Below are 14,992 nucleotides of genomic sequence, written 5' to 3'. Positions count from 1 at the left end.
AGGGGAAGAGGGAGAGGGAGAGAAAGAATCCAAGCAGGCCCCATGCCCAGCGTGGAACCTGATCTCAAGACACTGAGATCATGACCTGAGCCAAAATCAAGAGTTGGCTGCTCAACCAACTGAGGCACCCAGATGCCCCTTTCTTATAAACTCTTAATATTAGAAATGCATATGTCTCCCTGAATACATGGTGATTGTGAGAAAGAAATAGTAGATGTTAAGCTAGAAGAATTTGGGGGAAAAAATCTGGACTGTCAATTGAAAATTTTTGTAGAGAATACAGAGAGATTAGGTAATTATTGATCTTTCAGCCTTAATTTTTTAGTGTAAAAGAGATGGTTTCAGATTGTTTTTGCCAGCACGCAATGCTGAGATGAATTTTTTTGTATATGTATCCTTTTTATTTTAAAAAAAGGAACTTGAAATGATTTAATTTTATTTAAAAACTTGGAACAAATTTGAAAAAATGAAATGATAGCACTTTTCATTTCTGGGATAGTGGTCATATGGATATGTATTATTTCTTCAGCCCTTAAATTGACTTAATTTTCATATTAATCTTTTAAAAATTCATATTAATCTTGTTTGTAAATTCTCTTGGGCATTGCATGAAAATATTCATATCACATGTTTACCTTTTTTTTCTAGTCTTTTTATGTTTTAATGTTTTGTGCAGGATCTCAGGTCTATGTGAACTATAGTGGAGATAGCATGTATCCTTGTCTTGACACCCACATGAAAGGAAACAAAACCAAAATATCTCCATTAAATATGATGATTTCTGTAGATATACTGTAAATACCCTTTTTTGTTGTTGTTGTTTTAAGAAAGTGTCTTTCTTCTCCTTTGCTAAGAATTTTTATCTTAACTGTGTAGAAAATCATATTGAGTGCTTTCTCAGCCCAAATTGAAAGATTAATATTTTGATCATTTTATGTGGTGGTTATTAATTGCATTAATAACTTTCCAAGCTGAACAATCCCTACACACCTTAGATTAACTCTACTTGGCCACAAATTAGCTAATTTTAACACACTATTAGATATAATTAGCTAATAGGATCTTTGCTTTTATGTTCATGAATGAAATTGACCAACAGTTTTGTTCTCCTGTATTGTTACTGAGTTTGAGTACCCAGATTATATTAACCTAATGAAATGAATTGGACAACTTTCCAATTTTTCTATTTTTTGAGGAAAAAAAAATTGTATGATACATGTTTCCTGAAAACTTACAGAACTTAGACCTAATAGCATCTGGCCTTGACTTTTTCTGGGAGAAGGAGAGTTGTGATCATTATTTCCAGAAATATATTAATTTCATCAAAGTTTTCTATTTTTGGTGTATATTGGTCCATTACACACTTGTAGAATTTTGCTTATATTTAGTTATTTCCTCTTTTGCTTTCTGCTATTGTTTATTTGCTTCTTCTCTCTTCTTTTTTTACTCAATTGGTATCATCAGAAGTTTGTTTCTTAGTGTTTTCACATAACCTTATTTTTAATTGTTTCTTTTGTCATAACTTTATTCTTATTTTTATGTGCTCCTCTCTTTTCCTTTTGTTTTTGGATTTAGTTTGTTGCTCTTTTCCTAGCTTATTCAGATTTTAGCTCATTTGTTTTCCATCTTTCTTTTTTTTCATCTTTCTTATATTCTGCTTAATGTTCATACTTTGGTACATTTTCTCTACATTTCAGCAGCAAACAGATTTCAACTCAGTGTTTTCATTGTCATTCAAATGTAAGAATTTCACATTTTAGCATGTAATTTCAGCCTTAAATCAATGGGCAAAGGTAATATGTTTTTAGAGATAGGGAATTTTTCCTAAATATTTTTGTTTGACTTCTAATTTTATCATACTGTAGTTATAGAATATAGATGGTATGTTGCTAATTATTTGAAATATTTTGAAACTTCTTTATGGAACTGGGTATATGACCATCATTGGTAAATGTTTCCTGTGTATTTGAGAATATGTATTCAATGTTCATTTGATATCAAGTTCTAGACATATATCTAGTACATCTAACTTAGTCATACCATTGAAATCATCTCTACCTTTTTAGTTTTCCATGTATCATATATCCATTTCCATAAAATGTGTGTTTGTTTACTATGACTTTCCATATCAGGTGTTGTTCCTTTTTATACTAAGAGGCTATAGTCTCAGCTTACTTTTTTATGCATATTTAACATCTCTTTGATGATAATTTTCATTTTAACCTTTTATCTTTTTCTTATATTAAAATTTCTAGTTGATATTTTTAAGATATATCTTTTGCATGCCTTCTATCAATTTTTTCTGCATTTTATTGTGTGTGTATGTGTGTTTTAAATGAGTATCTTTTAGACAACATTGCTAACTTTTATTTTTAATACAATCTGAGAGTCATTGTCTTTTATTATTGTTTTCCCTATTTTAATTAACAAGTTTTACCATAAATTAATATGTTACTACTGTACTAGATGTTTTCTACCTACTGCAATTAATTTTATTTTATGTTTCCCATTTCCCTGATTTTAATTAGATGTTTTTATGAACTAATTATATATGCATTCTATTTTTATTATTTTGATGGTCATTAATTCGTTAAGATTCTTTCAACAAATTTTTTTTTACCATTGACTATGTCCTTGTCAATGTTCTAATCAGGGGGGAATAAAACAGATTAATATTTTATTTATGTTTCCTTATCAGTGTCTATGACTTTGTGAATAATTATGTTTCGCCCTGAACAGGAAAAAAATGTTAATACGGTTCCCTCTCCCATCTTCCGTTCTTCCCCTAACAAGTTTTAGTTTTAGATTTTTGTGCTTATATAAGTGATTAAATTATTAATTTTTCAGACACCAATAAATTCTGCTTATTTTTACACATTCATCCCTTCATAGCAATTTCTTGCTTATAAAATCAGATCCTTCTTTTCAAAAGTTAAACATTTAAGAATTTTAAGAATTCTTTTAAAGAGATTCTTCATGTTGCTTGATTCTCTGATAACTAATATCTTTATTTTTGCTCTAACATTGAAGTGATACCTTAGCTGAATACAATATCAGATTCAAATCCTTTTCCTTGTAAACTTTCTTGCATTCAGTGTTGCTGTTGTCAAGGCTAATAGGTATTGGATTTTAGTTTCCCTCTGAAAGAGAAGTTTTAGTTTCCTTCTGAAAATTGTAAGTGGTTTCCTTTGTGGGTTTCTTTTTTTTTTTTTTTTTTGGAGAGAGTACAACACATGCATGGGGGGTGGAGGGGGATGGGCAGAGGGAGAGGAAGAGAGAGTCTTAAGCAAGCTCCAACCCCAGCTCAGAGCCTGATGTGAAGCTTGATCTCATTACCCTGAGATCATGACCTGAGCCAAAATCAAGAGTCAGACCCTTAAAATGAGCCACTCAGGCACCCCTCCTTTGTTTTTAATAATCTTAAAAGTTGCTATAATATATCCATATAAGAAAGTTTTTCTTCCACTTATATCTCTTGTTCAGTTCTTTATGTACTGTTTTAAATGGAAGTCTTACATCTTTCATTAATTTAAAGAAATTATCAGTATTTTTTTCTTCAAATATTTTCTTTATATGTGTATCCTCTTTTTCCTTCTAGATGGGTATTGATATTTCTATTATTAGTCTCCATATCTTTTGACTTTTTCCCATACATTCCATCTCTTTATTCCCTGCTAATACCTTCTGAAAGAGTCCTTCAATCTTATCTGTCAGCTCAGTAAATCATCCTTCAAATATATTCAACAGATTCCCTTCACTGGCAATAAGTAATTAGAAAATGAAATGGAAAATAGATGCTATTTGTGATAACAATGAAAGCTATCAATTGCCTAGGAAATAATCTAGCAGAGATTGCCTGAGAGGCTTAGTGAGATTTTTAACAATTCTATTAAAAGATATCGAAGTAGATATGAATGCAGAGATATAATACACTCATGAATACAATGGATAAAATTTTAAAGATTTTAATTGTCATCAAATCTATAAATTCATCATTATTCAATTCAACACCACAGCTAAATTTGGGAGAAACTTGACAAATTTCTTCCAAAGTTTATACAGAAAGATAAATTTCCATGAATACGTTTCAAAAAGTACAAAGATAGGAAATTCATACTATTGGATAGTAAGATTACAGCACCAAATGATAAAACCATCAGGGTGGTACTACTGCAGGTAGGGATTGATTGACTGAAGGAATAGAAAAACAAGGGTTTTAAACAGATCCCTTGTTATGTGATAAAGGTTAGATTACATAACCATGAAGAAATGATGGATATTTTTGTAAATGAAACTAGAAACTTAACTTACTATTTAAAGAAAAATAAAATTGGACCTCTAGCACATACTTTTACAAAAATAAATAAATAAATAAATAAATAAATAAATAAATAATAAATAAATAACCCCAAATGGATAAAAGACCTCAGTATGAAAGTGAAGGAATCAAGTGAACCACAGATTATGTTTACCAGAGCAAGATAGAAAAGCCCAAATCACAAGAGAAAAGCCAACATAATTTGACTCATATGAGAATTGGGCAATGCAAGAAAGAATTTCTATGAATAAATGTCACTCACAGGTTGTGCCTCTGGGAGAAAGACCAGAAGAAAGAGCAGATTTATTCTGGAGTGTTCTTGAAGTCAACCCTGTGAAAGGGAGAGAAGGGGAACAAAGTAGGGTTGGGTTAGAGGTAAATGTAGGGCTCTGATGCAGTATCAGTAAAAGCTTTTTTTCTGAAACTAGAGAGAGGCTGAGCCTAAACATCCCTACATTGACTGGTTCCAAGTCATCCCTGAATTGTGCCTAGGAAGGGAGTGTGAATTTGGGTGAGGTAATTTGTTTTTAGCCAAGGCAGTTCCTAATGATTATTATGGGCTCTCTGCAAGTATCTCTTTTCATCACTGGGAGAATAACCCCTCTGGTCCTGAAGAAGGATCTGAGTGACATACCACAGATTCCATTAAAGTAAAAAGAATGAGATTAAAGTGGTAGTCAGGGATTACATATTTACAATGAATAAATAATAAGAATTCATATATAACATATCCAGTGACTTCCACAGAACCCAGAAAAAAATCAAAGGAAAAAAATAACAGAAGTAAAAACTTAAATGATTACTATGTAAAGTTACCCTAATCTCATTAATGAGAAGAATGAAGAGATATATATTAAAGATGTTGACCTCAGCATTGTTCTAGTAAAGAATTGGAGTAACTTAGCTATTGAATGCTTATGAAATTAGTTGATAACATATAGCACATGTATTATAATAGAATGATGTGCATTAGGCAGAAGAAACAAACCAATTAACTGTATATAAAAAAAGAATAGATTTTAAAATACATATAATGTTGACTGTGAAAAGTAAGAAACAAAATAAGAATTTAACAATGATAACATCTTATAAATTTAACAAAGCATGTAAAACAAGTATATTTTTGTGTTTGAGGATAGCATGTCTAAAGCAAGATATGCAACATGTTTTGGAAGGCTGTGATGGATTAGTTGTCACCAGATTTACCCTATTATCCTTAAAAAACTATAAATGCTGATTAACATATATAAAGCAATTGTTTGCAGGCATTGGGCAGAACCAATCCAGGCCTACAATCTTTAAGAGAAGAAAAGTGTATGAAGTGAGTCTTCTATTCTCCCCTGTTTTCTGTCTGAAGGTATTTTTCAATCCACAGCAAAGGGAAATAGAGTACAGACAGTGGAAGTCTAATTGAGCAGGAAACACAAATTTGAATGTAAGGCTGCTGAAGTGGCTGGGACTGAAGTGGAAAGAATCACAGGAAAAAGCTCCCCAAATCTGCATAATTATTCATGTTCTTGGCCAACTTCTAAATTACCCATGCACAAAATGAGACTCTTAGAGATGGTATTTATTGCTTTCTCTAGGGATTTTTATATTAATAATTAATTTTTAGTTTTATTTTACTGTGATTAGAGAAAATGATCTTTTTAAATTTTTTTAAAAAGATTCATTTGAGAGAGTGAGAGATGGGGGAGAGGCAGAGGGAGAGGCAGAGAGAATCTCAAGCATCCTCCCCGCTGAGCATACAGTCTGATGTGGGGCTCGATATCATAACCCTGAAATCATGACCTGAGCTGAAACCAAGAGTCAGACATTTAATTGACTGAGCCACCCAGGTGCTCCAAGAAAATGGTCTTGATTAGAGCATCCTTTCTTTCTTCCCCAAGAGGGAAAGCACAAGAGTAATCAATCAAAGTCTCTCAAAATGGTTGCCAGATTCAAGCACCAAAACTATTTAAAGTAAGAGGGTTAGTGAAACTAACAAAAGTGCTAGTACTGCAACTAGTACCCCAAAGCCATGATTGATATATATCCATCATCTTTCTCCTCCACCACTCATTTCACATTTTTTTCAAAGGACTGTCAGGGACAAAGTGAAAATTTGTCCTTAGTCATAGAAGGAATGTTGTGGCATGTTACAGATCACTAGGGCTCCAAAACTGTGGAGTCTCTTGAATCTTCATGAGGCTTATCTCCACTTTCTTGATATAACATCTTATTAACATATCTTCTATACTTTCCACTTCCTGCTCACTAAGTCTGATTACCATGATGTCATCAGTATACTGGGCTAGTAGCATGTTCTATGGCTTGTCAAAATGATCAAGATACCTGAATTCTCCATTATGACAGAGAGCAGGACAGTTAGCATCCCTGGGCTAGTGAGTAAATGTGAACTTCTGTTCTTACCATGTGAATAAAAACCAAACTTGATCCTCCTTAGTAAAAAGAATTGGAAAAAAAATATATTTGTTTGCAAGATCAGTAGCCCTGTAACAAGTGCCAAAGCCTGTGTTAATTTATTACCACTTAACCAAGCAGTAGACATAATAGTAGCTACTATGGCAGACGGTAGAGTGCAGTAGCTGTTATTGGGGTTGCCACTTGGATAAATTTATAATAATATACACATCTGCCAAGATCCATTTCATTTTTTGCAGAATACATATAGTTGAATTAGATGGAAATATTATGTGAACCATCACCCCACATCCTCTGTCTTTGATACTGGTATTAATTTCAGCAATTTTTCTCATAATATAGTATTACTTCTGATTTATAATTTTCCTCAGGATAGGAGTGTGATTTCTGGGGTTCTACTTGGCTCTTGATGACCGAGTGGCTCTTATTCCATAGACCATAATGCCAGCTACAAAATACTTCTCTCTCAATAATGTACACATGGACCAAGGAAATAACAACAGGTTAGGACCAAAGATACTTTGATACACTGTGAAATGGACTTGAGCCAAATTCTGCCTGGCCTCCAGAAGCTCCCATTTAACCAGAGAACCATGGTGTTGTTTCAGATCCCACGGCATCACTGTCAGCTCAGACCTTATAACTGACAGTTCTAGAAATGTCTGGATTTTCCAAATCCTCAGTGTCAGTTACCCAGGGAATGATTCCAGGTCCCTTTGGAGAATAATCAAGGTTATATTTACTGTATAAATTTCATATGGCATTGTAGGCTTCTTTCACAAGGGAACCATGTGCTTTAATTAATGAGTTCCAAATCTGAGAACTGATTTAGATCTGGAAATTGAGTGAGAAGGCACATTTTCCCATTTTAGCAGCTGATGACAATCTTCTCCCTAACATCTTTTTTTCTTTCTCTCTCTTTCTCGTAAGTATCTACCCATCTATCTCATGTCTAAGAACACCATGACCTATTGGCTATTACCACAGGTCTCTGAAAGTCAAGGCAACTTGATGGCAAGCTGACAATTACATCCTCCATGCCTCTGATGATGATTTAGTGTTATGCCCTGGCCTCATTGCCATTGATATTAAGGAGCCCGGTTTGATAGCAACAACCTGCTCTGTCCATCACAGCCTTCAGAGTGCAGCTACCACCAACCAAGCTTTTTAAAGGTGTTGGTGCCCACATGTAGCACATTCCTATGGGGTGTCTTCTGGGCCCACACAAGAATCTTAATCAGGTCATGGGTGATTAAGCCTTACATAGTAAATCTATTCTAATATAACCATCTCCTTGAGTCTTTTCTTTTTTTTTAAGATTTTTTTCTTTATTTGACAGAGAGAGAGAGACAGTGAGAGAGGGAACACAAGCAGGGGGAGTGGAGGAGGGAGAAGCAGGCTTCCTGCTGAGCAGGGAGCCCAATGCGGAGCTCGATCCCAGGACCCCAGGATCATGACCTGAGCCAAAGGCAGACGCTTAATGACTGAGCCACCCAGGTGCCCCCATTGAGTCTTTTTAACCCCTTCTGCAATATCATAAAAAATTTCTGGATTTTTTATCCTATTTTCTTTGTTCAAGCTTCAAGAAGCTATCCTAGCAAAATTTGGGGGGATAGACTCCAGCGTTGTTTCCAGATCATCAATTCTGAGACATGTGTAAGTGCTTCCATTCAATCAATTCTCTCATAACCAGCATTATGTTCCACCCCTTCAGGAATAACTCTCTCAAGCTCTGCTCTCGTATTCGCTTCTCAAGCATTATGTACTCTAGATCCATCCATATTGTTGCATATGGCAAGATTTCATTCCTTCTTAAGGCTGAGTAATATTCCTAAATTATATGTATATTTTGTTTCCATACTTTGGCTATTTTAGATAAAGCTGCAATAAATGTAGGGATGCATTTGTCTTTTCCAATTATTTTGTTTTCTTTCAGTAAATACCCCAGTAATAGAATTACTGGATCATGTGGTAATTCTATTTTTAATTTTTTGAAAAACCTCCTTAGTGTTTTCCACAGTGGCCGCACAGTTTGCATTCCCACCAACAGTGCACAACGGTGCCTTTTTCTCCACATCATTGCCAATACTTTTTGTTTTTAGTGTTTTTGATTTTAGTCATTCTACAGGTTGAAGTGATATATCATTGTAGTTTTGATTGGCATTTCCCTGATGCTGAATTATGTTTAGCATCTTTTCATGTGTCTCTTGGTCATTTGTACATCTTCTTTTGAGAAATGTCTGCTCATGTCTTCTGCCCATTTTTTAACTGCATTATTTGTGGGGTGTTTTTGGTGTTGAGTTATATAAGTTTTTATATTTTTTGGATATTAACCCTTTATCAGATATGTCATTTGCAAATATCTCCTCCCATTCAGTAGGTTGTCTTTTAGTTTTGTTGGTTGTTCTCCTTGCTGTGCAGAGTTTTTTATTTTAAGGTAGTCCCAATAGTTTATTTTTGCTTTTGTTTCCTTTGACTCAGGAGACAGATGTAGAAAAATGTTGCTACAGATGATATCAGAAAAATTACTGCCAGTGTTCTCTTCTAGGATTTTTATGGTTTTAGGTCTCACATTTAAGTTTTACATCTATTTTGACTTTATTTTTGTGTATGGTATATGACAGTGGTCTAGTTTCCTTCTTTTGCATTTAGCTGTCTAGTTTTCCCAACATTGTTGAAGAGACTGTCTTTTTCTCATTGCACATTCTTGCCTGCTTTGTCGTGGATTAACTGGCCATATAATTATGGGTGTATTTCTGGGCTCTCCCTTGTGTTCCATTGATTTAGGTGTCTTTTTTGTGCCAGTAGTGTACTGTTTTCATTACTACAGTTTTATAGTGTATCTTGAAATCTGGGATTGTGATACTTCCAGTTTTATTCTTTTTCAAGATTGCTTTGTCTATTTGAAGTCATTTGTGATTCCATATAAATTTTACATTTATTTGTTCCAGTTCTATAAAAAAATATACTGCTGGTATTTTGATAGGGATTGCATTAAATTTGTATATTACTTTGGATAGTGTGAACATTTTAACAATGTTTGTTCTCCCAATCCATGAGCATGGAATATCTTTCCCATTTGTTTGTGTCATATTCAATTTCTTCCATCGATGTTTTTTAGTTTTCAGAGTACAGGTCTTTCACCTCCTTGGTTAAGTTTATTCCTAGGTATTTTATTATTTTTGGTGCAATTGTAAATGGGAGTGTTTTCTTATATGTCTTTCTGCTACTTCATTATTAGTGTATACAAATGCAACAGATTTCTGTATATCAATTTTGTATCCTGTGACCTTAGTGAATTCGTTTATCAATTCTAATAGTTTTTTTGTGGCGTCTTTAGGGTTTTCTCTATATAGTATCATGTCATCTGCAAACAGTGAAAGTTTTACTTCTTTCTTACCAATTTTGATCCCTTTTATTTCTTTTTCTTGTCTGATTACTGTGGCTAGGAGTTTTAGTACTATTTTTAATAAAAGTGATGAGAGTAAACATCTTTGTCGTTTTCCTGATCTTATGGGAAAACCTCTGGTTTTCACCAATAAGTATGATGTTAGCTGTGGGTTTTTCACATATGGCCTTTACTATGTTGAGGTTTGCTCCCTCTAAATATAGTTTTCTGAGAGATTTTTTTTTTTCCTGAATCAATGATGTACACTCTTAAGTACTTTTTCTGCATCTATTGAAATGACCATATGGTTTTTATTCTTTCTCTTGTTGAAGCAATATACCGCGTTGATTGATTTGCAACTATTGAACCACTCTTGCATCCAAGGAATAAATTGCACCTGATTGTGGTAAATGATTTTTTAAATGTATTGCTGGATTTGTGTTGTAATATTTTGTTAAGGAATTTGTATCTATATTTATCAGAGATATTGGTCTGTAGTTCTCTTTTTTGTAGTGTTTTTATCTGGTTTTGATATCAGGGTAATGCTGGCCTCATAGAATGAATTTGGAAACTTTCCTTCCTCTTTTATTTTTTTGGAATAGTTTAGAAGAATAGGTATTAACTCTTCTTTAAATGTTTGGTAGAATGCACCTTTGAGGCTGTCTGGTCCTGAACTTCTTTTTTGGGAATTTTTAGATTATAGATTCAATTTCAATCCTGGTAATTTGTCAATTTTCTATTTTTTCCTGATTCAGTTTTGGGATGCTATATGTTTCTAGGAATTTATCCATTTTTTTAGGTTGTCCAATTTTTTGGCATATAATTTTTCATAATATTCTTTTAAAATCCTTTTTATTTCTGTGGTGTTGGTTGTTATTTCTCCTCTTTCATTTCTGAGTTTGTTTATTGGACTCCTCTTTTTTTTTTTAGTATTTATTTGGTTTATTTCTTATCTAATCTTTATTATTTCTTTCTTCTACTGGTTTTGGGTTTTGTTTATTTTTTTTCTCCTTTTCTAGCTCCTTTAGATTTAAAGTTAGGTTGTTGGAGATTTTTCTTGCTTCTTGAGATAGGCCTTTATTGCTACCAACTTCCCTCTTAGAACAGCTTTTGCTGCATCTCAAAGATTTTGGACTGTTGTGTTTTCATTTTCATTTGTTTCTATGTATATTTTGCTTTCCTCCTTGATTTCTTGGTTAACCTTTTCATTGGTTAGTAGTATGTTATTTAACCTCCATATATTTCTGTTTTTCCCATATTTTTTCTTGTGGTTGATTTCTAGTTTCATAGTGTTGTGGTTGGAAAAGATGCATGGTATGACTTCAATCTTTTTACATTTGTTGGGGCTTGTTTTGTGGCCTGATATGTGATCTATTCTGGAGAATATTCCATGTGCAGTTGAGAAGAATGTGTATTTTGCTGTTTTAGGATGAATTGTTCTGAATATATGTTTTATTCATGTGGTCCAGTGTGTCGTTCAAAGCCACTGGTTCCTTGTTGATTTCCTGTTTGATCTCACTAATGTAGTAGGGTGTTAAAGTCCCCTACTATTATTTATTACTGTTGATTGTTTCCTTTATGTTTGGTATTACCTGCCATATGTATTTGGTTGCTCCCATGTTGGGTGCATAAATATTTACAATTGTCATATCTTCTTGTTGGATTGTTCTCTGTATCATGATATAGTTTGTTTCTTTGTCTTGTTACAGTCTTTGATATAAGTATTGCTACTCCAGCTTTCTTTTCACTTCCATTTGCATGATAAATGCTTTTCCATCCCTTTGCTTTTAATGTGCTTGTGTCTTTAGGTTTGAAATGAGTCTCTTGTAGGCAGCATTTATATAGGTCTTGCTTTTTATCCAGTCTATCATCCTATGTCTTTTGATTGAGCATTTAGTCCATTTACATTCAAAGTAATTACTAATAGGTATGTACTTATTGCTCTTTTTTCCTAAGATTTTATTTATTTGTTTGAGAGAGAGAGTGAGCAAGCATGAGCAGCAGGAAAGGGCAGAGGGAGAAGCAGACTCCCCGCTAAGCAGGGATCCCAACCTGGGGCTTGATTCCAGGACCCCGAGACCATGACCTGAGCTAAAGGCAGCCACTTAATTGACTGAACCCCCCAGGTGCCTCATTATTTCTATTTTGTTACTTATCTTATGGTTATTTTTGTAGTTCTGTTTCTTTCTTCTCTTGCTCTCTTCTCTCATAGTTTGAGGGCTTTCTTTAGTGATATAATTAGATATCAGTTTTTGATATCTAATTATATTAGATATAATTAGATAGCAGTTTTTGATTTGTGGTTACTGTTAGGTTTATATGTAATATTGTATTCATATAGTAGTCTAAATTAAGTTGATGGTTGCTTAAGTTTGAACTCATTACTCCTCTCCCTCCATTTTTTAGGTATATAGTTTCATACTTTACATACTTATTTTATTTTATTTTATCTATAAAAATCGACTGATTTTTATAGATATATTAATTATATTGCTTTATTTTCCCCACATCTTTTTTTGCTCTTATAGTCTTTCCTTTCCACTCATGAGTCCCTTTTATCATTTCTTGTATGGCTGGTTTTGAGGTCATGAATTCCTTTAACTTTTGTTTGTGGAATCTCTTTATCCTTCTTTCTATTGTGAATGATAGCCTTGCTGAATAGAGTATTCTTGGCTGCAGGATTTTTCCTTTCAGTAGTTTGAATATATGAAGTCTATTTCTTCTGGTCTGCAAAATTTCTGATGAAAAATCAGCTGATAACCTTATTGGGTTTCCCTTGTATGTAACTGTTTTCTTTTCTCTTACTGCTTTTAAAATTATCTTATCACTACTTCTTGCCATTTTAATTACTATGTATCTTGTGCAGCTTCTTGGGTTGATTTTATTGGGAACTCTCTTTTCCATCTGGATCTAGATTTCTGTTTCCTTCCCCAGATTTTGGAAGTTTTCAGCTATTATTTCTTGAAAAATATTTCCTGCCCTCTTTTCTGCCTCTCTTTTTTCCTTCTGGGATCCGTATAATGTGAATGTTATTATGCTTGATGGTGTTGCTGAGTTCCCTAAGTCAATTTTCATTTTTTATTATTTTCTCTCTCCTGTTCAGCTTGATTGCTTTCCATTACTCTGTCTTCCTGATAGCTGATTCATTTTTCTGCTTCTTCTGGTCTAGCATTAATTCCATTTAGTGTATTTTTAATTTCAGTTTATAAAGTTTTTCATTTCTGATTTGTTCTCTTTTGTTTTCTTTCTCTTTGTGGAGGGTCTCACTGAGGACCTCTACTCTTTTCTCAAGTCCAGTGAATATCTTTATGACCATTACTTTAAATTCTTTATCAGCCATATTACTTATCTCTGTTTTGTTTTGCTCTCTTGCTTTGTTTTTGTCCTCTTCTTTCATTTGGGACGTATTCCTCTGTCTCCTCATTTTGTCTAACTCTCTGTGTCTCTGTGTTAAGAAAGTCAGCTATATCCCCTGCTCTTGAAAGTAGTAGCCTTATGAAGAAAGTCCTGTAGTGCTCTACAGTGCAGTGTCCCCTGTTCATCAGACCCTGGCGGTTCAGGGGTGTCTCCTATATGTGTTCCATAACTCCTACTATTAAGGCTGAGTTGCTTTTGCCTTCAGTCCAGTCATTGGCAATGGCTCTCTTTGTCTGTTGTGGGCAGGGTTTGGTCTCTGTGTTGTTAGTGGGCCAGTTAGGAGACAACCTGGGCTTGAGTTGAGTCAGATGAGGCACTGGCCAGAGAGGCAGTAGCACTGAACTACAGGGTGTATTCCCTGTACTGTCCCTTAAGAAGCTTTTATTGGTGGGTGGGGTTGTAGTCACACCAGATGTCTGCCCCTAGGCCATTGCTGGGGCTACAGTTAGATTGGTATGTGTGGTTGTCTTCCATTCTCTCCAGGGCAGGAGTTACTTTGGAATGGTGCTGGCCCCTGTCAGGGCTGCTTGTACATTGACAGTCTTGTGGCACCACTTTGGATAAACTCCTGCCAAAGGCATATGGGAAGTGGCTGGTCTGCAGGGGAACAGAGGGTGGGACACATGGTGCAGCAGGTCCATGCTGGTCCACTGTGGAGTTGCCCGCGGCCACTTGAGAAAACTCCTGCTAAAACCTGTTGGGTTGGAGGGGTGGGTCCACAGAAGAGTGCAGGGGTGTGGTATACTGTTTTCAAGCTAACTGGAGAGTTGGTGCTATGCTGGTTCCCACAAGTGTCCATGTATCCATGCTAGGGGGGCAGGGGGTGGGAGGAGGGAAGTGGTGTCCCCCAGGTCTTTTGTTCTTGGAGAAGTCTCCCAAAGAAATCCTGCCTTTCCAGCACATGCTCTGAGACTAGTAAATAAATCTCCTTCCCATATACCCCAGGTATTTTTCACACTGTTGTTCTATGCTGTATATCAGTGGGGCTGTTTTTTGTGCTGTCTCTTTAAAAGCATGGACTTCACCCTCCTGGCTCTCCTAGAGCCGAGCCCACTGATTTTTAAAAAGTTTCAGGTGTTAATTCCCACTGATTTTTAGTCTCCTCTGGTTTTCAAAGCTGAGTGTTATGGGCATTCATCTTCCCAGTGTGGGACCCCCATGCTTGGGGTGCCTATTGTGGGGGTCTGGTCCTGTCAACCATCTGTGCCTACCACATCCCTCCCTCCTATGGACAGTTCTGCAGGTCTATTTGGCTCCCAACTGCTTTTCTGCCCTTTCTAACCTCTTTGATGTACTCTCTTCTTTCCATTTAGTTGTGGAGAGTCTGTTCTGCCATTCTTTGGGTCATTTTCTGGGTTATTTACACTGATATGGGTGTTATCTAGCTCTATCCATGGGACAAGGTGAGCCTAGGCTTCTCCTATTCTGCCATTTTCCTGAGATGT

The sequence above is a fragment of the Callorhinus ursinus genome, unplaced genomic scaffold, assembly GCF_003265705.2.
Source record: "Callorhinus ursinus isolate GAN/ISIS: 27379988/994484 unplaced genomic scaffold, GSC_fseal_2.0 scaffold12, whole genome shotgun sequence".
NCBI lineage: Eukaryota > Metazoa > Chordata > Mammalia > Carnivora > Otariidae > Callorhinus > Callorhinus ursinus.
This window is presented reverse-complemented; position numbering follows the sequence as displayed.